Genomic DNA, 23,176 nt, shown 5'->3' with positions numbered 1-23,176 from the left:
ATTTCTATACATTGAAGAGAAAAAACTGTAACAACAGCTACAAAACAAAAGATTGCAGTATGTGAAGTAAGGGAAAGGTGCCAGGACGGGATCTGGTCTTTAGGTCGACAAGACTTAGGTCGACAGTGTCTAGGTCGACAGTAAGTAGGTTGACATGGTTTCTAGGTTGACAGGGACTCTAGGACGACATGATAAAAGGTCGACATGAGTTTTTCAATTTTTTTTGCATTTTTTAAATTTTTTTCATACTTTAGGATCCACTTGGACTACAATTGGGAACAATTGGGAGCGAAGCGAGCCATGCGAGCGGACACGGTGCACTAATTGGGGTTCCCCGTCACTCTACGAAGAAAAGGACACCACATTTTTTTTTAAAACTCATGTCGACCGTTTTTCAAGTCGACCTAGTACATGTCGACCTAGAGTCCCTGTCGACCTAGAAACCATGTCGACCAATAGTGGTCAACCTAGACACTGTTGACCTAAGTTTAATCTAACATACCACACCCGCCAGGACTTGGTGTTTGCTGGTAAACTAACAGCGATATAGAATAATTAAGACTTCCATGTGGTTTTTTTGCAAGCCTTCCATTTTGTCAAATGCGAATTGATCTTAGATGATAGCAGAGCATACATATGATATGTGTGGCATTATTACTGGACGGCCAAGAATTTACATGTTACAATATAATCATGTACAATGGTCTAATTCAGTAAGAACTGCAGATTCTGCTTTTTAGCAGAATCTGCAATCCTTGCAATCGCATGTGGTGGGCCCCCCATCGCAGGGCAAGGCCGCCCAGCATGCTACCCACCACCCACTCACTGCTATCACATGCTAAGTGCAATTGCGGCGCCATTAGAGCGTGTTCGCAGAAATTAGTGAAGCTTCCTGTTGGTGCAGTCGGCAGGAGTCCAGCCACCATTTTTTTGACTGGAGCGACTGCGTGTGACAAGCAGCCGTCCTGAAAATGACACTACGTGCACCCCTTTCCCCGATGCTGCCCTGACAACACTCAGTCACCGACAAACCCCCCCCCCCCCCCGCGCAAACGCCTCTGCCTGTCAATCTACGTCAACACCAAATGGTCGACGTGTACAAGGTCAATACGGTCAAAAGGTCGACACGAAAATGGTTGACACACGAATAGGGTGACATGAGCTTTTTATGTTTTTCCGGTGTCAGATTTTACCTTGCAGTACGTGGAACCATAATTAGTGTACCACCTTGCTCCGCTACAGGTTACGATTCCCAATCGTAGTTAAAAAAAATGAAGAAGAAAAAACTCATGTCGACCACTGCCATGTCGGTCATTTGAATATGTCAACCTTTTGACCATGGCGACGGTATGCATGTCAACCATTTGGTGTCAACCTTTTAACTGTCGACCTATCATCCGGATACCGCTGTCGCCACGGACTGCAGAATTTTCAAGGCCAATGGGAAAGTTCTATACAAATAGTGTTGTATTAATCAAAGCGAAAAAACAATCTCTCATACTGTTTCATAATAGGCGTCACCCTTCTACCTTTGCAGATGTTCTATTAAGGCTCCAATATAAAATGTGTGTAAGCTTGGTTTAAAGCAGTTTTAGCCGATGTAAAAAATCTGCTGCATTACTTACATTTATTCAAAATGAAACAGTTTAGGAACAAGTTACGGTATATCTCTGTTCATGTTTTATGTTTTTCTGGTGTCAGATTTTACCTTGCAGTACGTGGAACCATAATTAGTGTACCACCTTGCTCCGCTACAGGTTACGATTCCCAATCGTAGTTAAAAAAATGAAGAAGAAAAAACTCATGTCGACCACTGCCATGTCGGTCATTTGAATATGTCAACCTTTTGACCATGGCGACGGTATGCATGTCAACCATTTGGTGTCAACCTTTTAACTGTCGACCTATCATCCAGATACCGCTGTTGCCACGGACTGCAGGTGCCCAAAACCATAATTAGCGTCTGTGCCTGGCAAAAAGCTTAGCTAATTATACACAAAAACAGTTGTCTTTGTGAGTGACGGTCTCTTGAAGAGACTGAGGATCCAAATATTTAGCCTTGCACAGAATAACAGAGAGGGAGTAATCCTGGCTATATTGACACTTAAGGGGTTATTCAGAGATGGATGCAGTTCTTGCTTCTGCAGCAACATCTGTGTCCATCTACTCACATGCTGGGGGCCGCCCAGCACAGTCAAGGCCGCCCAGCATGTGTGTGGTGCCGCCCCGTGATGGGTTTGCAATTTAATTTTTCAAAGCGGTTGCATGTAACGTCATGCGGCCGCCCAGAAAATTGTCTGGATACCTGTGAAACGCTGCGTCGACGCCCCCTTGATGGCCGCCGCTGTTAATCACCTTGCGGTCGCATCCTTCCGGGATGCAACCGCATGGTGAAGGTCGTGCTCGTGCATTATGGCCAGTGCATGTTCGCAGACCCAATGGACGCGGCCGCTGAATGTGAACACAGCGTCTGCGTCCATCTCTGAATAACCCCCCTATTCCGGTTTCCTCGTCTTGTTAGATAACAAAGAAATGCATGTAATTATGGTATGTAAATGTGATAACTAAAGTCATGCTGCATATTGCATTATCCTCATTTCGGGACAGCTTCCTTCAGTCAGATTCTCTGCCTGACAAGCTACTTTGTAGGTAGCTTCCTGCATCTTGTGCCTCTCATCAGCAGATTCAAGGAAAACCTCTTCCTTTTGGTTCCTCTGCCTCATTTATATGTTTCATAATTCTGTTCCTCTGCCTCACTTCTATGTTCCATCATTCTGTTCCTCTGCCTCATTTGTAGCTTCCTACACTCAGTTCCACTGCCCCACTGTAGCTTCCTTAATCAGCTCCTCGGGCTCATTGTAGCTTTCTCCATCAGGTCCTCTGACCCACTGTAGTTTCATCCATCAGTTACTCAATCTCACTGTAGCTTCCTCCATCAGTTCTCCTGTCTCATTGTAGCTTCCTCCATCAGTTGCCGTGCTTCATGTGTAGCTTCCTCCATGAGTTCCCGTCTCACTGTAGCTTCCTCCATCAGTTCTCCTGCCTCATTGTAGCTTCCTCCATCAGTTGCCGTGCTTCATGTGTAGCTTCCTCCATCAGTTCCCGTCTCACTGTAGCTTCCTCCATCAGTTCTCCTGCCTCATTGTAGCTTCCTCCATCAGTTGCCGTGCTTCATGTGTAGCTTCCTCCATCAGTTCCCGTCTCACTGTAGCTTCCTCCATCAGTTCCCCTGCCTCATTGTAGCTTCCTCCATCAGCTCCCCTGCCTCACTGTAGCTTCCTCCATCAGTTCCCCTGATTCACTGTAGCTTCCAACATCAGTTCCCCCGCTTCATGTATAGCTTCCTCCACCAGTTACCATGCCTCACTGCAGCTTCCTCTATGTCCCCCTGCCTCACTGTAGCTTCCTCTATCAGTTCCCCTGATTCACTGTAGCTTCCTACCTCAGAGCCTTTGCCTTATGTGCAACTTCCTTCCTTCAGTTTCTTCTCCTCATGTGTATGTTCCATCATTCTGTTCCTCTGCCTCATGTGTATGTTCCATAATTCTATTACTCTGGCTCATGTAGGCCCCTGCATTCTGTTCCTGTGCCTCATGCGTTGCTTGCTTCATTCTGTTCCTCTGCCTCATGTACGGGCAGTATGGATGGTGTAATGGTTAGCATTACTGCCTCACAGCACTGAGGTCATGGGTTCGATTCCCACCATGGCTCTAACTGTGTGGAGTTTGTATATTCTCCCCGTACTTGCGTAGGTTTCCTCCGAGTACTCCGGTTTCCTCCCACAATCCAAAATATACTGGTAGGTTAATTGGCTCCTTACAAAATTAACCCTAGCGTGAATGTGTGTGTGTGTACATGTGGTAGGGAATATAGATTGTAAGCTCCTCTGGGGCAGGGACTGATGTGAATGGCCAAGTATTCTCTGTAAAGCGCTGCGGAATATGTGTGCGCTATATAAATAACTGGTAATAAATAAAATAATAAAATAAATAAATGTGTACTGTATGTTCCATCATTCTGTTCCTCTGCCTCATGTGTATGTTCCATCATTCTATTACTCTGCCTCATGTAGGCCCCTTCATTCTGTTCCTCTGCCTCATGCGTTGCTTGCTTCATTCTGTTCCTCTGCCTCATGTGTACGTTCCATCATTCTGTTCCTCTGCCTCATGTGTATGTTCCATCATTCTGTTCCTCTGCCTCATGTATATGTTCCATCATTCTCTTCCTCTGCCTCATGTGTATGTTCCATCATTCTGTTCCTCTGCCTCATGTATATGTTCCTCTGCCTCATGTGTATGTTCCATCATTCTGTTCCTCTGCCTCATGTGTATCATAGAAAGGGAGCGACGGCCTTCGTGCTTACCCCCCTGCCGCGCGCTGGGTCTTCGGGGCGTTCCCCCGATGGGCTCCCGGCGTGCGGCCGGCGTCTCTCCGTACCATGGGAGCCAACATTGTGCCCGGCGTCCACGTGGGTGGTAGGGGCCAATGGCAATCCGGAGCTCCCTCCACCAAACAGAGGCAGGGCGGGAAGTTCAAAAGGAGGCGCTGGGCAAAGCTCCAGCGCCTGAGTATCGTCGCTGCACAAGCTACCCCCAGGCTCACTCTGCGGTTCATGGAGGAGTGTTTCCCTGCTCTCTGTGTTCCAGTGCTTCCAGCATTACAGTGTTTCCCAGCTCTCTGAGTTCCAGTGCTTCCAGCATTTCAGTGTTCTTCAGCATCGTTCACAAGTCATCACTCATTTCTTCATTCAGTGTTCTTCAGCATCTTCACAAGTCATCACTCATCCACAGCCCCCACATCGATTGGGAGTCCTCGCAAATCTTATCCTGGAGCTCCTACTGTCATTCAAGTTGCCTCACGCCCGTTTACCCGCTTCGAGTGTCCTCCAAATCAGACAATAAACTTCTTCCGGAAGCCTATCAGGAATACGCAGCTGTGTTTTCCCAGCAAGCAGCTGATCAATTACCACCCCATAGGCCTTGGGACTATCCAATAGATCTGATCCCTGGGAAGATGCTGCCCCGAGGTCGCACGTATCCCCTGTCTTTGCCAGAGACCCAAGCTATGACAGATTATATCAAGTCAAATCTCAAAAAAGGTGGAGCTGGTTTCTTTTTCGTCAAGAAGGAGGACGGGGGGTTAAGACCGCGTATTGACTATCGTGGCTTGAATGATATCACCATCAAGAATAAATACCTGTTGCCATTGATCACAGAGCTGTTCGATAAGGTTCGCGGAGCCCACATTTTCACGAAGCTTGATTTAAGGGCGTTTTAGTACCAGGGACGGGCATTATGAGTATTTGGTAATGCCGTTTGGTCTCAGTAATGCTCCTGCCGTCTTCCAGGGATTTGTAAATTAAATCTTTTGTGACATGCTTTATCAGAGTGTAGTGGTCTATTTGGATGACATTTTAATTATTTCCAGAAACCTCACGGAACATAGGATACAGGTCAAGGAAGATCTTCACCGTCTCTGTAAGAACCATTTGTATGGCAAAATCTCCAAGTGCACCTTCGAAGTACCGTCAATTCCTTTCATCAGTACCCAACTCTCTCATCCCAGGTCTGTGACAATGTGTATGTTCCATCATTCTGTTCCTCTGCCTCATGTGTATGTTCCATCAGTCTGTTCCTCTGGCTCATGTGTATGTTCCATCATTCTGTTCCTCTGCCTCATGTGTATTTTCCATCATTCTGTTCCTTTGCCTCATGTGTATGTTCCATCATTCTGTTTCTCTGCCTCATGTGTATGTTCCATCATTCTGTTTCTCTGCCTCATGTGTATGTTCCATCATTCTGTTCCTCTGCCTCATGTGTATTTTCTATCATTCTGTTCCTTTGCCTTATGTGTATGTTCCATCATTCTATTCCTCTGCCTCATGTGTACTGTATGTTCCATCATTCTGTTCCTCTTCCTCATGTAACTCCCTTCATTCTGTTCCTCTGCCTCATGCGTTGCTTGCTTCATTCTGTACCTCACCTCAGGTATAGCTCATTCATTCAGTTCCTCTGCCTCATGTGTTGCTTGCTTCCTTCAGCTCATCTTCCTCATGTGTAGGCTTAGCAAACTATCTCTTTAAACCAAGACACTCATGAATTACACAGGTTATGTGGCTGGCTGACTTCAAGCCTGCATTTCATCTGGTTTTAATCAGCTAGAGAACCTGTGTAATCAGGGCCGGCGCTACCATTAGGCAGCTTTAGGCAGCTGCCTATGGGCGCTGGCCACTGGAGGGCGGCAGGCTCCAATTAAATATATTTGACAAAAAAAATAAGAATTTACTTACCGATAATTCTATTTCTCGGAGTCCGTAGTGGATGCTGGGGTTCCTGAAAGGACCATGGGGAATAGCGGCTCCGCAGGAGACAGGGCACAAAAGTTAAGCTTTAGGATCAGGTGGTGTGCACTGGCTCCTCCCCCTATGACCCTCCTCCAAGCCTCAGTTAGGATACTGTGCCCGGACGAGCGTACATAATAAGGAAGGATTTTGAATCCCGGGTAAGACTCATACCAGCCACACCAATCACACTGTACAACCTGTGATCTGAACCCAGTTAACAGTATGAGAACAGAGGAGCCTCTGAAAGATGGCTCACTACAACAATAACCCGATTTAGTTAACAATAACTATGTACAAGTATTGCAGATAATCCGCACTTGGGATGGGCGCCCAGCATCCACTACGGACTCCGAGAAATAGAATTATCGGTAAGTAAATTCTTATTTTCTCTATCGTCCTAGTGGATGCTGGGGTTCCTGAAAGGACCATGGGGATTATACCAAAGCTCCCAAACGGGCGGGAGAGTGCGGATGACTCTGCAGCACCGAATGAGAGAACTCCAGGTCCTCCTTAGCCAGGGTATCAAATTTGTAGGATTTTACAAACGTGTTCTCCCCCGACCACGTAGCCGCTCGGCAAAGTTGTAAAGCCGAGACCCCTCGGGCAGCCGCCCAAGATGAGCCCACCTTCCTTGTGGAATGGGCATTTACATATTTTTGGCTGTGGCAAGCCTGCCACAGAATGTGCAAGCTGAATTGTACTACAAATCCAACGAGCAATAGTCTGCTTAGAAGCAGGGGCACCCAGCTTGTTGGGTGCATACAGGATAAAACAGCAAGTCAGATTTCCTGACTCCAGCCGACCTGGAAAACTATATTTTCAGGGCCCTGACAACATCCAGCAACTTGGAGTCCTCCAAGTCCCTAGTAGCCGCAGGTACCACAATAAGCTGGTTCAGGTAAAACGCTGACACCACCTTAGGGATAAACTGGGGACGAGTCTGCAGCTTTGCTCTGTCCGAATGGACAATCAGATATGGCTTTGTGAGACAAAGCCGCCAATTTTGACACTCGCCTGGCCGAGGCCAGGACCAACCGCATGTTCACTTTCCATGTGAGATATATCAAATCCACAGATTTGAGTGGTTTAAACCAATGTGATTTTTGGAATCCCCAAAACTATGTTGAGATCCCCCAGTGCCACTGGAGACATCAAAAGGGATTGTATATGCAGTACTCCCTTGACAAACTTCTGGACTTCAGGAACTGAAGCCAATTCTTTCTGGAAGAAAATCGACAGGCCGAAATTTGAACCTTAATGGACCCCAATTTGAGGCCCATAAACACTCCTGTTTGCAGGAAATATAGGAATTAACCTAGTTGAAATTCTTCCGTGGAGCCTTCCTGGCCTCACACCATGGAACATATTTTCACCTAAACTGTGATAATGTTGTGCGGTCACCTCCTTCCTGGCTCTGACCAGGGTAGGGATGACCTCTTCCGGAATGCCTTTTTCCCTTAGGATCCGGCGTTCACCCGCCCCTGCGTCAACGCAGCTGCGGTAAGTCTTGGAACAGACATGATTCTTGCTGAATCAAGACCCTTCTTATCTCTTGAAGTTCCGGTTACCAAGTCCTTCTTGGCCAAACCGGAGCCACGAGTATAATTCTTACTCCTCTCCTTCCTATAATTCTCAATACCCTGGGTATGAGAGGCAGAGGAGGGAACACATACCCGACTGGTACACCCACGGTGTTACCAGAGCGACCCAGCTATTGCCTGAGGGTCTCTTGACCTGTCGCTTCAGGTGGGACGCCATCTTATGACCACCTTTGGTCTTTCCCACGGTTTACAATCATGTGGAAACTTCCAGATGAAGTTCCCACTTTTCCGAGTGGAATTCATTCCTGCTGAGGAAATTCAGTTTTCCACTCCCGGAATGAACACTGCTGACAGTGTTATCACATGATTTTTTGCTCAGCGAAAAGTTCTTGCTGTCATTGCCCTCCTGCTTCTTGTGCCGCCCCGTCTGTTTACGTGGGCGACTGCCATGATGATGTCCGACCAGATCAGCACCGACTGACTTTGAAGCAGAGGTCTTCCTAGGCTCAGAGCATTGGAAATTGCTCTTAGCTCCAGTATATTCATGTGGAGAAAAGTCTCCAGACTTGACCACATTCCTTGGAAATTTCTTCCCTGTGTGACTGCTTCCCAGCCTCTCAGGCTGGCATCCGTGGTCACCAGAACACAGTCCTGAATGCTGAATGTGCTGTCCTCTAGAAGATGAGCACTCTGCAGCCCCCACAGAAGAGACACCCTTGTCTTGGAGACAGGATTATCTGCTGATGCATCTGAAGATGCGATCCGGACCATTCGTCCAGCAAATCCCCCTGAAAATTTTTTGCGTGAGATCTGCCGAATGGAATTGCTTCGTAAGAAGCCACCATTTTTCCCAGGACTCCTGTGCATTGATGCACTGATACTTGGCCTGGTTTTAGGAGGTTTCTGACTAGTTCGGATAGCTCCCTGGCTTTCTCCTCCAGGAGAAACACCTTTTTCTGGACTATGCCCAGAATCATTCCTTTAGATAGTGCTATTCCGACCTCCAACTGTTCTCTGGACCTTTCCCTTTTCAGGATATCGTCCAAGTAAGGGATAATTAAGATGCCCTTTTCTTTGAAGAGAATCATCTTTTCGGCCATTACCTTGGTAAAGGCCCGGGGTGCCGTGGATAATTCAACGGCAGCGTCAGAAACTGATATTGACAGTTCTGTACCACGAACCATAGGTACCCTTGTTGAGAAGGGCAAATTTGGACATGGAGGTAATCCTTGATGTCCAGGGACACCATATAGTCCCCTTTTTTCCGGTTCGCTATCACTGTCTGAGTGACTCCATCTTGATTTGAACCTTTGTATGTAAGTGTTCAAAAATTACAGATTTAGAATATGTCTCACCAAGCCGTCTGGCTTCAGTACCACAATATAGTGTGGAAGACTAATACCCTTTTCCTTGATTGTAGGAGGGGTACTTTGATTATCACCTGCTGGAAATACAGCTTGTGAATTTTTTTTTTTTTCCCAATACTGCCTCCCTGTCGGAGGGAGCCTTTGGTAAAGCAGACTTCAGGAACCTGCGAGGAAAAGATGTCTCGAATCTCCAAACTGTACCCCTGGGATAATACTTTGTACGATCTAGGGGTCAACTTGCGAGTGATCCCACTGCACGCTGAGACTCTTGAGACGACCCCCCACCTCACCTGAGTCAGCTTGCACGGCCCCAGCGTCCTGCTGAGGACTTGGCAGACTCGGTGGAGGGCTTCTGTTCCTGGAAAGGGGCTGCCTTCTGCAGTCTACTTCCCTTTCCTCTATGTCTGGGCAGATATGACTGGCCTTTTGCCCGCATGCCCTTATGGGAACGGAAGGATTGAGGCTGAAAAGACAGTGTCTTTTTCTGCTGAGATGTGACTTGGGGTAAAAAGGTTGGATTTCCCAGCTGTTGCCGTGGCCCCCAGGTCCGATGGACCGACCCCAAGTACCTACTCTCTTTTATACGACCATACTTTCATGTGCCGTATGGGATCTGCATCACCTGACCACTGTCGTGTCCATAACATCTTCTGGCAGATATGGACAACGCACTTATCTTGATGCCAGAGTGCAAATATCCCTCTGTGCATCTCGCATATATATATATATATATATAGACTGCATCCTATTAAATGCTCTATATCACTAAAATATTTTCAGTCAGGGAATCCGACCAAGCCAACCCAGCACTGCATTTCCAGGCTGAGGCGATCGCTGGTCGCAGTATAACCACCGTATGTGTGTATATACTTTTTAGGATATTACTCCAGCTTCATATCAGCTGGCTCCTTGAGGGCGGCCGTATCTGGAGACGGTAACGCCACATGATAAGCGTGTGAGCGCCTTATCCACCCTAAGGGGTGTTTCCCAACGCGCCCTAACTTCTGGCGGGAAAAGGTATAACGCCAATATTTGCTATCGGGGTAAACCCACGCCTCATCACACACTTCATTTTATTTTATCTGATTCAGGAAAAACTACGGTAGTTTTTTCACTGCCACATAATACCCATCTTTGTGGTACTTGTAGTATCAGAAATATGTAACACCTCCTTCATTGCCCTTAACGTGTGGCCCTAATGAGGAATACGTTTGTTTATTCACCGTCGACACTGGATTCAGTGTCCGTGTCTGTGTCTGTGTCGACCGACTAAGGTAAACGGGCGTTTTAAACCCCTGACGGTGTTTTTGAGACGTCTGGACCGGTACTAATTGTTTGTCGGCCGTCTCATGTCGTCAACCGACCTTGCAGCGTGTTGACATTATCACGTAATTCCCTAAATAAGCCATCCATTCCGGTGTCGACTCCCTAGAGAGTGACATCACCATTACAGGCAATTGCTCCGCCTCCTCACCAACATCGTCCTCATACATGTCGACACACACGTACCGACACACAGCACACACACAGGGAATGCTCTGATAGAGGACAGGACCCACTAGCCCTTTGGAGAGACAGAGGGAGAGTTTGCCAGCACACACCAAAAACGCTATAATTATATAGGGACAACCTTATATAAGTGTTTTCCCTTATAGCATCTTTATATATATGTCTAACGCCAAATTAGTGCCCCCCCTCTCTGTTTTAACCCTGTTTCTGTAGTGCAGTGCAGGGGAGAGCCTGGGAGCCTTCCCTCCAGCCTTTCTGTGAGGGAAAATGGCGCTGTGTGCTGAGGAGATAGGCCCCGCCCCCTTTTCGGCGGGCTCGTCTCCCGCTCTTCAACGGATTCTGGCAGGGGTTAAATATCTCCATATAGCCCCCGGAGGCTATATGTGAGGTATTTTTTTGCCAAATAACAGGTTTCCATTGCTGCCCAGGGCGCCCCCCCCCAGCGCCCTGCACCCTCAGTGACTGCCGTGTGAAGTGTGCTGAGAGCAATGGCGCACAGCTGCAGTGCTGTGCGCTACCTTAAGAAGACTGAAGAGTCTTCTGCCGCCGATTTCTGGACCTCTTCTCTTTTCGGCATCTGCAAGGGGGCCGGCGGCGCGGCTCCGGTGACCCATCCAGGCTGTACCTGTGATCGTCCCTCTGGAGCTAATGTCCAGTAGCCTAAAAAGCCAATCCATCCTGCACGCAGGTGAGTTCACTTCTTCTCCCCTAAGTCCCTCGATGCAGTGATCCTGTTGCCAGCAGGACTCACTGTAAAATAAAAAACCTAAAACTAAACTTTTCTAAGCAGCTCTTTAGGAGAGCCACCTAGATTGCACCCTTCTCGGCCGGGCACAAAAACCTAACTGAGGCTTGGAGGAGGGTCATAGAGGGAGGAGCCAGTGCACACCACCTGATCCTAAAGCTTAACTTTTGTGCCCTGTCTCCTGCGGAGCCGCTATTCCCCATGGTCCTTTCAGGAACCCCAGCATCCACTAGGACGATAGAGAAAAATATATATTTTGATAAGTAAGCCCAGACCAGGGGCGGCCGCGCCGAGGGTCTAGCCTGCCACAGCCGTCAGTCACCTCACCGGCCCAGTGTATTGCTTTCCCTGCGGGCCTGCGGCTGCTCCATGTCTCTAACAGAAATAGACGGAGCCGCGCGTATGAGAGAGCAGGTCAGGAGACGGGCGCCGCCCACACTGACAGCCTAACACGCATCCTGCTAGGCGCCGTCAGCACGAACGTCAGCGCTTGTGTGGCGCCCGTCTCCTGACCTGCTCTCTCATACGCGCGGCTCCGTCTATTTCTGTTAGAGACATGGAGCAGCCGCAGGGAAATCACACTGGCGTAGGTGAGGTGACTGATGGCTGTGGCAGGCTAGACCCTCGCCGCGGCCGCCCCTGGTCTGGGCTTACTTATCAAAATATATTTTTTTTTGTGTAAAATATATTTAATTGGAGCATCTGAAAGACAAGAGAAGTCTCTCTATCCCCTCCCTCCCCGCCGCCCCGCGCCTCCCTATCCCCTCCCTGCCGCCCCGCGTCTCCCTATCCTCTCTCTCCCACCCAGCGTCTCACTATCCCCTAACTGCCGCCCCGCGTCTCGCTATCCCCTCCATCCCTGCCGCCCCGCGTCTCCCTATCCTCTCCCGCCGTCCCGCGCCTCCCTATCCCCTCCCTTCCACCCCGCGTCTCCCTATCCCCTCCCTCCCACCCCACGTCTCCCTATCCCCTCCCTCCCTGCCGCCCCGCGTCTCCCTATCCTCTCCCTCCTACCCGCGTCTCACTATCCCCTCACTGCCGCCCCGCGTCTCGCTATCCCCTCCCTCCCACCCCACGTTTCCCTATCCCCTCCCTCCCACCCCACGTCTCCCTATCCCCTCCCTCCCTGCCGCCCCGCGTCTCCCTATCCTCTCCCTCCCACCCCGCGTCTCACTATCCCCTCACTGCCGCCCCGCGTCTCGCTATCCCCTCCCTCCCTGCCGCCCCGCGCCTCCCTATCTCCTCCCTCCCACCCCGCATCTCCCTATCCCCTCCCTTCCACCCCGCGTCTCCCTATCCCCTCCCTCCCACCCCACGTCTCCCTATCCCCTCCCTCCCTGCCGCCCCGCGTCTGCCTATCCTCTCCCTCCCACCCGCGTCTCACTATCCCCTCACTGCCGCCCCGCGTCTCGCTATCCCCTCCCTCCCTGCCGCCCCGCGTCTCCCTATCCTCTCCCTCCCACCTGCGTCTCACTATCCCCTCACTGCCGCCCGCGTCTCGCTATCCCCTCCCTCCCACCCCACGTCTCCCTATCCCCTCCCTCCCACCCCACGTCTCCCTATCCCCTCCCTCCCTGCCGCCCCGCGTCTCCCTATCCTCTCCCTCCCACCCCGCGTCTCACTATCCCCTCACTGCCGCCCCGCGTCTCGCTATCCCCTCCCTCCCTGCCGCCCCGCGCCTCCCTATCTCCTCCCTCCCACCCCGCATCTCCCTATCCCCACCCTTCCACCCCGCGTCTCCCTATCCCCTCCCTCCCAACCCACGTCTCCCTATCCCCTCCCTCCCTGCCGCCCCGCGTCTCCCTATCCTCTCCCTCCCACCCGCGTCTCACTATCCCCTCACTGCCGCCCCGCGTCTCGCTATCCCCTCCCTCCCTGCCGCCCCGCGCCTCCCTATCTCCTCCCTCCCACCCCGCATCTCCCTATCCCCTCCCTTCCACCCCACGTCTCCCTATCCCCTCACTCCCTGCCGCCCCGCGTCTCCCTATCCTCTCCCTCCCACCCGCGTCTCACTGTCCCCTCACTGCCGCCCCGCGTCTCGCTATCCCCTCCCTCCCCGCGCCTCCCTCCCTGCTGCCCCGCGCCTCCCTATCCCCTCACTCCCTGCCGCCCCGCGTCTCCCTATCCCCTCCCTCGCACCCCGCGTCTCACTATCCCCTCCCTGCCGCCCCACATCTCGCTATCCCCACCCTCCCTCCCTGCCGCCCCGCGCCTCCCTATCTCCTCCCTCCCACCCCGCATCTCCCTATCCCCTCCCTTCCACCCCGCGTCTCCCTATCCCCTCCCTCCCACCCCACGTCTCCCTATCCCCTCCCTCCCTGCCGCCCTGCGTCTCCCTATCCTCTCCCTCCCACTCCACGTCTCCCTATCCCCTCCCTCCCTGCCGCCCCACACCTCCCGATGTTGGAGTTGCCTACAGCAGCGGCAGCTCCGGAGACAACAGGCAGCGCTGTTACCTCTATTTCCGTGCCCTCAGCATCTCCGGCAGCATCTGCTTCCTCCGGGACTGAGGAACCAGGACCACTAAGGCGAGGGGTGGGGGGAGTTGTGCTTGGTGGCAAGTGTCTGGGCAGCTCACCCCCAGATCACTTGGACTGCAGCTCCCCACCTTGTGATCTGGGGGTGAGCTGCAGTCCAAGTGATCTGGGGGTGAGCTGCAGTCCAAGTGATCTGGGCAAGATCACTTGGACTGCAGCACACCCCCAGATCACTTGGACGCAGGGACAGGGAAAAATAAATAAAATAAATGTAAAAAAATTATATATTTATATCACAGCTGCCTGCCTCCCACCGCTGACCAGCGCTCACTTCTGCACGCTGCACCGCCATTGAAAGCTGACCACCGCAGACCACAACTGGCGGTGGTCAGAGGGACATCAACGCCGCAGCGAAGAAGGACAGCTTAGAACCGCCGCATCGCCCGCAGACCATGGGCTCATACGCCACCAACAACCACAGTCCCTTCCGCACCTCCGCTGCACATATCAGGTAATGTTACCCTATGTCCCTGCTGTCACGCTCTCAGTCCCTGCTGTCACTCTCTCAGTCCCTGCTGTCACTCTCTCAGTCCTTGCTGTCACTCTCTCTCCCTGTCCCTGAATTGTGGGTCATACTGTTTGCTATAATGTGAATTTCGTCTCATACCATATGGTAAAATCAGAATTTTGGCTCATACAGTATGCTGTAATGTGAATTTCGGGTCATACCGTGTGCTATAATGTGAATTTCGGCTCATACAATGTGGTAAAATCTGAAATTTTGGGTCATAGCGTGTTCTGTAACGTGAATTTCGGCTCATACCGTGTGCTATAATGTGAATTTCGGCTCATACCGTGTGCTGTAATGTGAATTTCGGCTCATACCGTGTGCTGTAATGTGAATTTCGGCTCATACTGTGTGGTAAAATATGAATTTCGGATCATACGGTGTGCTGTAATGTGAATTTCGGCTCATACGGTGTGCTGTAATATGAATTTCGGCTCATACGGTGTGCTGTAATGTGAATTTCGGCTCATACTGTGTGGTAAAATATGAATTTTGGCTCATACCATGTGCTGTAGTGTGAATTTTGGCTCATACCATGTGCTGTAGTGTGAATTTCGGCTCATTCCATGTGCTGTAATGTGAATTTCTAGATAGTATAAGAATTTCTAGATAGTATAAGGGGTCCTAATACACTGAAGAACACGCCCCCATTTGAGTGGCCGCACCCCCTCTTCCGGAGGCGCGCGCATAATTGCAACCTTCACTTTTCCATACCCCCACTTCAAAATGTCTACTTCGACCACTGTATATGTATGTGTGTTTATATATATATATATATATATATATATATATATATATAGTATTCATTCTAGCACCCTGCACCTTTCAAAATCCATGCAGTTCCCCTTTCCTGCCTGGGGTGTCACTCTCTGCTCTGGTGTTTCTCAGCACACACAGGTCTGCATCACAGCACTGAGTAACAGATCAGAGTGTGCGGAGAAGCACCACAGCAGAGAGCGACAGCCCAGGCAGGAAAGAGGAACTGCACAGTATTTGAAAGGTGCAGGGTGCTAGAATGAACACTATATATATATATATATATATATATATATATAGCCAATGACCTCACCGCACGTCACTGCCACGGGGGGGTGTAGGCAGAAATTTTGCCTAGGGTGCAGAGAAACCTTGCACCGGCCCTGTGTGTAATTCATGAGTGCTCCAGTTTAAAGGGACGGTATGGTAAGCTTACTCATGTTTAGTTTTCTTAATCATTTCCTCTGCCTCGTGTGTAGCTTCCTTCATTTAGTTTCCTCAGCCTCCTTGTAGTTTCCGACATTCAGTTCCTTTTGCTCTATGCTTCCTTTATTCAGTTCCTCTTCCTCATACTAGCTTCCTTCATTCAGTTCCTCCGCCTGCTATGTAATTCCTTCATTTAGCCATCTGCTTTGTATATAGCTTCCCTCATTCAGCTCCTCTATCTCATGTGTAGATTCCTTCATTCAGTTCCTCTGCCTCATGTTTTAGCTTCCTGGGCAGTTTCCTTCATTCAGTTTCTCTATCCTGGAAGCAGTTTCATGGGTATTTTCCTTCATTCAGTTCCACTACCTCATGGGTACTTTCATTCAGTTCTTTTGCCTTTGTGAAGAGCTTCCTGGGTAGCTTCCATGATTCAGCTGCTTTGTCTCATGATCAGACAAATAGAGAGTTTGCTTCATTCAGATACTTTGCCGCACAAGCAGCTTCAATCATTTATGCTATCTACTGTACCTTGTGAGCATCAACCTGGATACATTTCTGCAGGTACTTCATTTGCTTCACAAGCAGATTCCTCTGATTAATCTGACTTATGAGCAGCTTCCTTTATTATTTAATTCAAATAGAAGCAGGGCTATCTTAACAGCAATGCAAGTTCTGGGCAAAGCAATGCACTGGGGCCCCTACACACCCATTCACGCAAATAAATTGAAATAATAATAACTTACCCCTCCTGCAGTCCTGAGCCATCTCTCCATCTGCTTCCATACAGTGATAGGCTGTAAACAGTCTGATTGGTGGATAACGCCATCCACCTATGAGCATGCTGACATCCATTCACTGTCTGGCTGCAGGCTGGGTGGCAAGTAGAAAATGCTACACTCTGATTGGTGGATAGCTCCAGCCAATCACCAATCAGCATGCTGACAGCCATTCACTGCCTGGCTATTCTGTGTAATTCACAATCAGAGCAGCAGGACAACATTCTCTACCTGGCTCCCAAGAAGCTCTGGAAGCACCGAGCCTTGGGGCAACTGCCCCCAGCCCAGCCCGCCCCTGCTCAAAGGCCCCTAGAATCGTGGGACCCTGGGCAGCTGGTCAGTGAGCCCATACGTTAAGACGGCCATGAGTGGAAGTACAATGCACTAAGGCACCGTTCTTCAAAACGGGGCCGCGTTGCCCCCACTTTGCAGGCATGCCGGGTCCAAGGTCTGCAACATCGGATACAGACTTCCTGTACCCGGGTGTGTGGGTCCCGCGGCCAGTCTGAGAAAGCTTCAGCTTATGCTGGCTGACCGCTGCCTGCAAACTTTGCAAATCGGATCTCAGATGCAGACTGACTCACACTAAACGTGATATCTAAACATCCTGTCAAATTTGCGAGTTTGGAGGATCGCATCGCCTCGCCTCCAAAGAGGATCTTGTGCTGTGTTTCTACCGTCTGCAGTTCTTACATGTGGTCGGCCAAGTGTAGCCCAGGGGTAGACTTTAATTCTCAAACTTATTCCATATTTTCGGAAGCTACAACATTTTTTATTTTTGTCAGCTAATTGCCAACAAAAGCATAATGCAGCGCACGACCTGTAATATCGGTTTATACAATTACTCAGAATAAATAGCAAAACAAAGAAATAAGCACTCAGCAAAGGCTCCTGAAAAAAAATAAAACGGATTGTTTATGATTAAAGAGATAAATGATGTAATGCCCTCGTAGGTGATAAGATATAGCGGGAGGAGAACCTGCAATTACTTTTTATCAGTGTACATATAAAAGGAAATTAAGAGCATTTATCTTTCTTATGTGTTTCCCCATTATTTCCAGTTTTCCTCCAGGCTGATTTAGACACTCTCCGATACTTCATTTGTTTTATGGTGGATTATCAAGGAAAAATAGATAAATTGCACGGCTCTTTTATATTGTAGTTCACAGGGAGATCTTTCTGAGGCATTGCAACACCCATTGCACCTTATACACAAACAACAGAGGAATGGTATAAAAAAAAACCCGAATGATTCTACGTCAGTGTATTCCGGCACCTTCCCATTGGCTGGTACCAGCTTCTAAAACACTCCATACACTTGCCTTAAATAAGCACTTACACGCATATACTGCACCCTAATAATGACGGCAGTAGTTATACTGGTGCCTCCCCAATAATAGTCCATATAATGCACAACTGATGTTAATATGTGAATAAACTGATCATTTTAGTGTTCAATACAACAAATCATTTATTATAAGTAATAGTGTGCCCCAAAATGGGTGTGGTCTAATGTGAAGGGGGCATGGCCTCATGGCCCATCCCCATTTTAATTACTCTGGGGGCGTGTCCGGCATTCTCGGAGATGCAGGGTTGCCCCCAGAGTCTCATCTGGCTGCCCTGCTGGCTATCTAGGGATGGCCATTGGTGGGTTATCCATTGATGGTCACCATTGATGGATAACCTTGATGGTAGGGAACCATCAATGGTTTCACCCATCGATGGTCACCCCTGCATTACTGTAAAATGAATGACGAGCCAATCAGAGCACGGGAGCGTGGCTCTGCAGGTGTCAGGGGGCAAGGCTAAGCTCCGTGCCCTGACACTTTGATGAAAAAAATAGGATTTTAATACCTACCAGTCCATAAGGGATATTGGGGACATATTAGTACAATGGGGTATAGACGGGTCCTAAGGAGCCAGTGCACTTTACATTTCTTCAACTCTATGCCACCTCCCACAGGCAGCATAGGTAAACAGTGCCTGAAGGAGAAATTACATACTTGAGAGAAGGAACATAACAAGGTTTACACACCAGCACCCCATAACATAACCGGGCCAGCAACAGCTGGCAACAGAAACAGCAACAGCTGAACAGGTAACACATAACAGAGAACCTTCAGAAAGTCACCGCACAGAGGCGGGCGCCCAATTTTCCTTATGGACTACGAGAAAAGGATTTACCGGTAGGTATTAAAATCCTATTTCTCTAGCATCCATAAGGGATATTGGGGACAGATTAGTACGATGGGGATGTCCCAAAGCTTCCAGAATGGGCGGGAAAATGCAGAGATATCTGCAGCACCGCCTGCCCAAACTGGGTATCCTCTTTGGCCAGGGTATCAAACTTGTAAAACTTCACAAAGGTGTTCATCCCCGACCAGGTAGCAGCTCGGCATAGTTGCAAGGACGAGACTCCCCGGGCAGCCGCCCAGGAAGACCCCACCAATCTAGTAGACTGGGCCTTTAGAGACTTAGGAACCTGCAAGGCTGCCGACACATAGGCCTGTTGGATAGTAAGCTGAAACCAACGAGCAATGGAATGCTTTGAAGCAGGGCAACTCTTTTTCTGCGCATCATACAGCACGAACAAGGAATCCGAGCCGTCCTCTTGACATAGATCTTAAAGGCTCGCACAGCATCCAATGTCTCCGGAGGGGCAGAAGAGCCAGAACTGGACGGAATCAGAAGAGGTTGATTCAAGTGAAACGCGGAGACCACCTTTGGCAAGAACTGCTGCCTAGTCCTGAGCTCCACTCTGTCCTCGTAAAAGACTAAAGGGCTAATTCAGAGTTGATCGCAGCAGCAAATTTGTTAGCAGTTGGGCAAAACCATGTGCACTGCAGGTGTGGCAGAGAGAGTTAGATTTGGGTGGGTTATTTTGTTTCTGTGCAGGGTAAATACTGGCTGCATTATTTTTACATTGCAATTTAGATTTCAGTTTGAACACACCCCACCCAAATCTAACTCTCTCTGCACATGTTATATCTGCCCCTCCTGCAGTGCACATGGTTTTGCCCAACTGCTAACAAATTTGCTGCTGTGATCAACTCTGAATTAGGCCCTAAGTATGGACTTTTACACGATTAGGCCCCCAATTCTGAGACACGTTTAGCAGAAGCCAGGACCAGTAACATCACCATCTTCCATGTGAGGTATTTGTCTTCTACCGTCATCAGAGGTTCAAACCAGAAGTACTGTAGAAACAGGGACGTGCAGTCAGGGGAGGCAGTGCCTCCCCTGTCATTACTGATTAAAATAATATAAAGAAGATACTTATGACACATATTCTGTGTCATAAGTATTTGCTTTATATTATCCTAATCATCCCAGTCCTGTGTAAAGTGTTTGGTAGGCACCGATCGTGGTGCCTCCCTGTCAGATAGGGAAAAGTATGGGAGCGGGTGGCGGGGGCGGGCGCGGGCGGGGCCTAGCAATGGGCATTAAAAGCTCATTGAAAAATCATGGGAAAGCGGCACCATTAGTGGTGCCGCTTTCACACAGGGACGTGCTTTCAACCTATGAAAGCACGTCCCCTGTCAGTCAGGCCACAGTGATTGGCCAGCGGATCCGTCACTGGATCCGCTGTCAATCACTGTTGTGGGCGCGGCGGAGGTGCGGGCGTCGGCGTGGGTGCTGGCGGCGTGGGTGCGGACGTGCAAGCGGCGGGGGTGCGGCAGGGCGGGCGGCGGGGGTGCGGGCGGCGTGGTTGCGGCGGTGCGGGCGGCGGTGCAGAGTTTGAGCAGCGGAGCGGTAACCCATTTCAAAAATGGCGCCTCAGCGTAATTTTTTAAATTGAAGATGGCCGCCGCGAGCCAATCACGGCTCGCTGCGTCATCGCTCCGTCCCCTCTGGCTGACTTATATAAGTCAGCGTGAGGGAGCTGCTGTCAGTCCGACGGCGGAGGAGGAGCGGAGAAGAGCTCCTGAAGGTTGAAGACGCCGGAAGTCCTGGAAGTCCTGAAGTCCAGGTGAAGACTTCAGAGGAAGACGCTGGAAGCCCTGGGGAGGTGGCGCCCCCCCAGGTGAAGACGCCTGAAGCCCTGGGGAAGCGGCGGCCATGCAAAAGAGCTTAAAGGCTGCCGCCCCAGGTGAAGACCCTGTGCAATAAAACTTATTTTTTAAAACTGTGTGGTGTTTTTATTTTAATATTTTCTTTACAGGTGGGCAACAGGTGCCAGCAGGCCATTTATGTCCGGGCATGCTGGCACTTGTGGTTCTCCAAGTGTCAGCATGCTGGGGCAGGCTTGCTGGGACCTGTAGGCCACCTGTAAAGAACAATATTACTATTCTTTACAGGCGGACTACAGGTGCCAGCGGGCCCATTATGTCCGGGCATGCTGGCACTTGTGGTTCTCCAAGTGCCAGCATGCTGGGGCAGGCTTGCTGGGATCTGTAGGCCACCTGTAAAGAACAATTTTAACAATGAACCCCGCACCCACCGCCACCAGGGGTGCGGGGCATAGCACCGGGCTATCAGCCCAGTGCTGGTTATTGCTCGGGAGGGGGACCCCATGTTTATTTTTTGGGGTCCCCACTTCCGAGGAATTCCAGCCATGGGCTGACTAGCTTGGGGGGGTAGATTAATGCTATGGCAGGGGGACCCCATACCGAGTGTCTACCCTGCTATGGCATTACCCCCCCTGGCTGGTTCTGCCTGGTGCTGGTTTTACAAATAAAGGGGGGGGGGCTACGCTTCCCCCCCCCCCCTCTATGGAAGGGGGGGGGTGTTAGCTGCTTGTGCCTCCCCAGCCACTGACCTCACCGCACGCCACTGTGTAGAAAGCGAAACAAATCCAAATCCCAAGGTGCCGTAGGCGGCACAAACGGAGGTTGAATGTGAAGCACCCCTTGCAAGAAGGTCTGAATTTCTGGCAGGATAGCCAACTTCTACTGGGAGAAGACGGAAAGAGCTGAAATCTGGACCTTAATGGATCCAAGACGTAAGCCTTTATCCACTCCAGACTGCAGGAAATGAAGGAATCTTCCCAAGTGGAATTCTGCAGATGGAATCTTCCCAAGTGGAATTCTGCAGATGGAATCTTCCCAAGTGGAATTCTGCAGATGGACATGTGCGATCCTCTCACCAAGAGACATATCTCTGCCAGATATGATGATAGTGTCTTGACGTCACAGGTTTTCTGGCTTGCACCATAGTGGCAATGACCTTTTTGGAAAGCCCTTTGTGAGCTAGTATGTTCCGCTCAACTTCCATGCCGTCAAATGAAGCTGCTGTAAGTCCGGGTAGACGAATGGTCTTTGCTAAAGAAGATCCCTTCTTAGTGGCAGAGGCCAAAGGTCTTCTATGGACATGTCCAGAAGCACCGCGTACCACGAGCCTCCGGGGCCAATCCGGGGCAATCAAGATTGCTTGTACTCCATGATCTCTGATCCGCTGGAGCATCCTTGGAATCAACGGAATAGGAGGAAATAGGTAGACCAGCTGGTAAGGCCAAGGCGATGTCAGCGCATCCACTGCGCTCGCCTGAGGGTCTCTGGTACGCGAGCAGTAGCAGCAAAGCTTCTTATTGAGGCGAGACGCAATCATGTCGATCTGTGGGCATCCCCACCTGTCGACGATCTGTTGAAACACCTGAGGGTGTAATCGCCACTCCCCCGGGTGGAGATCGTGGCGAGTCAGGAAGTCTGTGAAAATTGCGGACAGTGCTCTTGCATTTCTTTCTGCTTAGAGAAGTATTTTGGACCCTTCTCGCATGCAGGCCTTGCTTTTTGTCCCTCCTTATCGATTGATGTACGCCACTGCCGTGGCGTTGTCCGACTTACCCTGGATCGCCTGATCCCGGAGTAGAGGGGAGGCCTGTATCAGAGCATTGTAGATAGCCCGAAGTTCCAGTATGTTGATCGGAAGTAGGGCCTTTTGGGCAGACCACCTGCCCTGGAAATGCGCCCCCTCGGTGACTGCTCCCCATCCTCTCAGACTCGCATCCGTCGTGAGGAGTATCCAATCCTGAATCCCGAAGCGTCGACCCTCCAGTAGGCTGGAAGACTGTAGCCACCACAGGAGTGGCCTGGTCCAGGCCTGGGGTGACAGCCGAATCTTTCGGTGCATCTGAAGATGGGAAACGGATGACTTGTTCAGGATGTCCAATTGGAAGGGTCTGGCATGGAACCTTCCGAAGCATATCGCCTCGTATAAGGCCACCATCTTTCCCAAAAAATGTCATGCAAAGATGAATGGAAACTCGAGCAGGTCTGAGAACAATGCGAACCATTTTGTGAAGGGTTCTCACTTTGTCCTCTGGGAGGAACACTCTCTGAGCTACAGTATCCAGTATCATGCCCAGAAACAGGAGTCGCTGCGACGGCTCCAGATGGGACTTCTGTAAATTGAGAATCCACCTGTGGTGAGACAGAAGTTGGATACTGCGATCTATATGGAGCAGTAGAAGCTCCCTGGAACTCGCTTTTATCAGGAGACCGTCCAGGTAAGGGACAATGTTGACCCCCTGGACTCTGAGTTGAAACATCATTTCCGCCATCACCTTCGTGAACACCCATGGAGCTGTAGACAGGCGAAGGGTAACGCCTGAAACTGGTAGTGATCGCTCAGTAGGGGGAACCGCAGATAGGCCGGCCTGATGAGGAGGTCAAATTGGGATATGGATATGGAGGTAACTGTCCTTGAAATCCAGGGACACTAGGAATTCT

The 23,176-nt window shown here is 50.1% G+C and overlaps 1 protein-coding gene across 2 annotated transcripts in view; it reads right to left on the bottom strand.

Annotated features, from left to right (window-relative positions):
- NPHP4 (nephrocystin 4) overlaps positions 1–23,176 on the bottom strand; it is a 720,559-nt gene that overhangs the window by 433,591 nt on the left and 263,792 nt on the right. The gene's annotated exons all lie outside the window — the stretch shown is intronic.

Source organism: Pseudophryne corroboree, chromosome 10 (assembly GCF_028390025.1).
Source record: "Pseudophryne corroboree isolate aPseCor3 chromosome 10, aPseCor3.hap2, whole genome shotgun sequence".
NCBI lineage: Eukaryota > Metazoa > Chordata > Amphibia > Anura > Myobatrachidae > Pseudophryne > Pseudophryne corroboree.
Note: the sequence above shows the minus strand (reverse complement) of the source record. Positions and strands in the feature narration are given on the sequence as shown.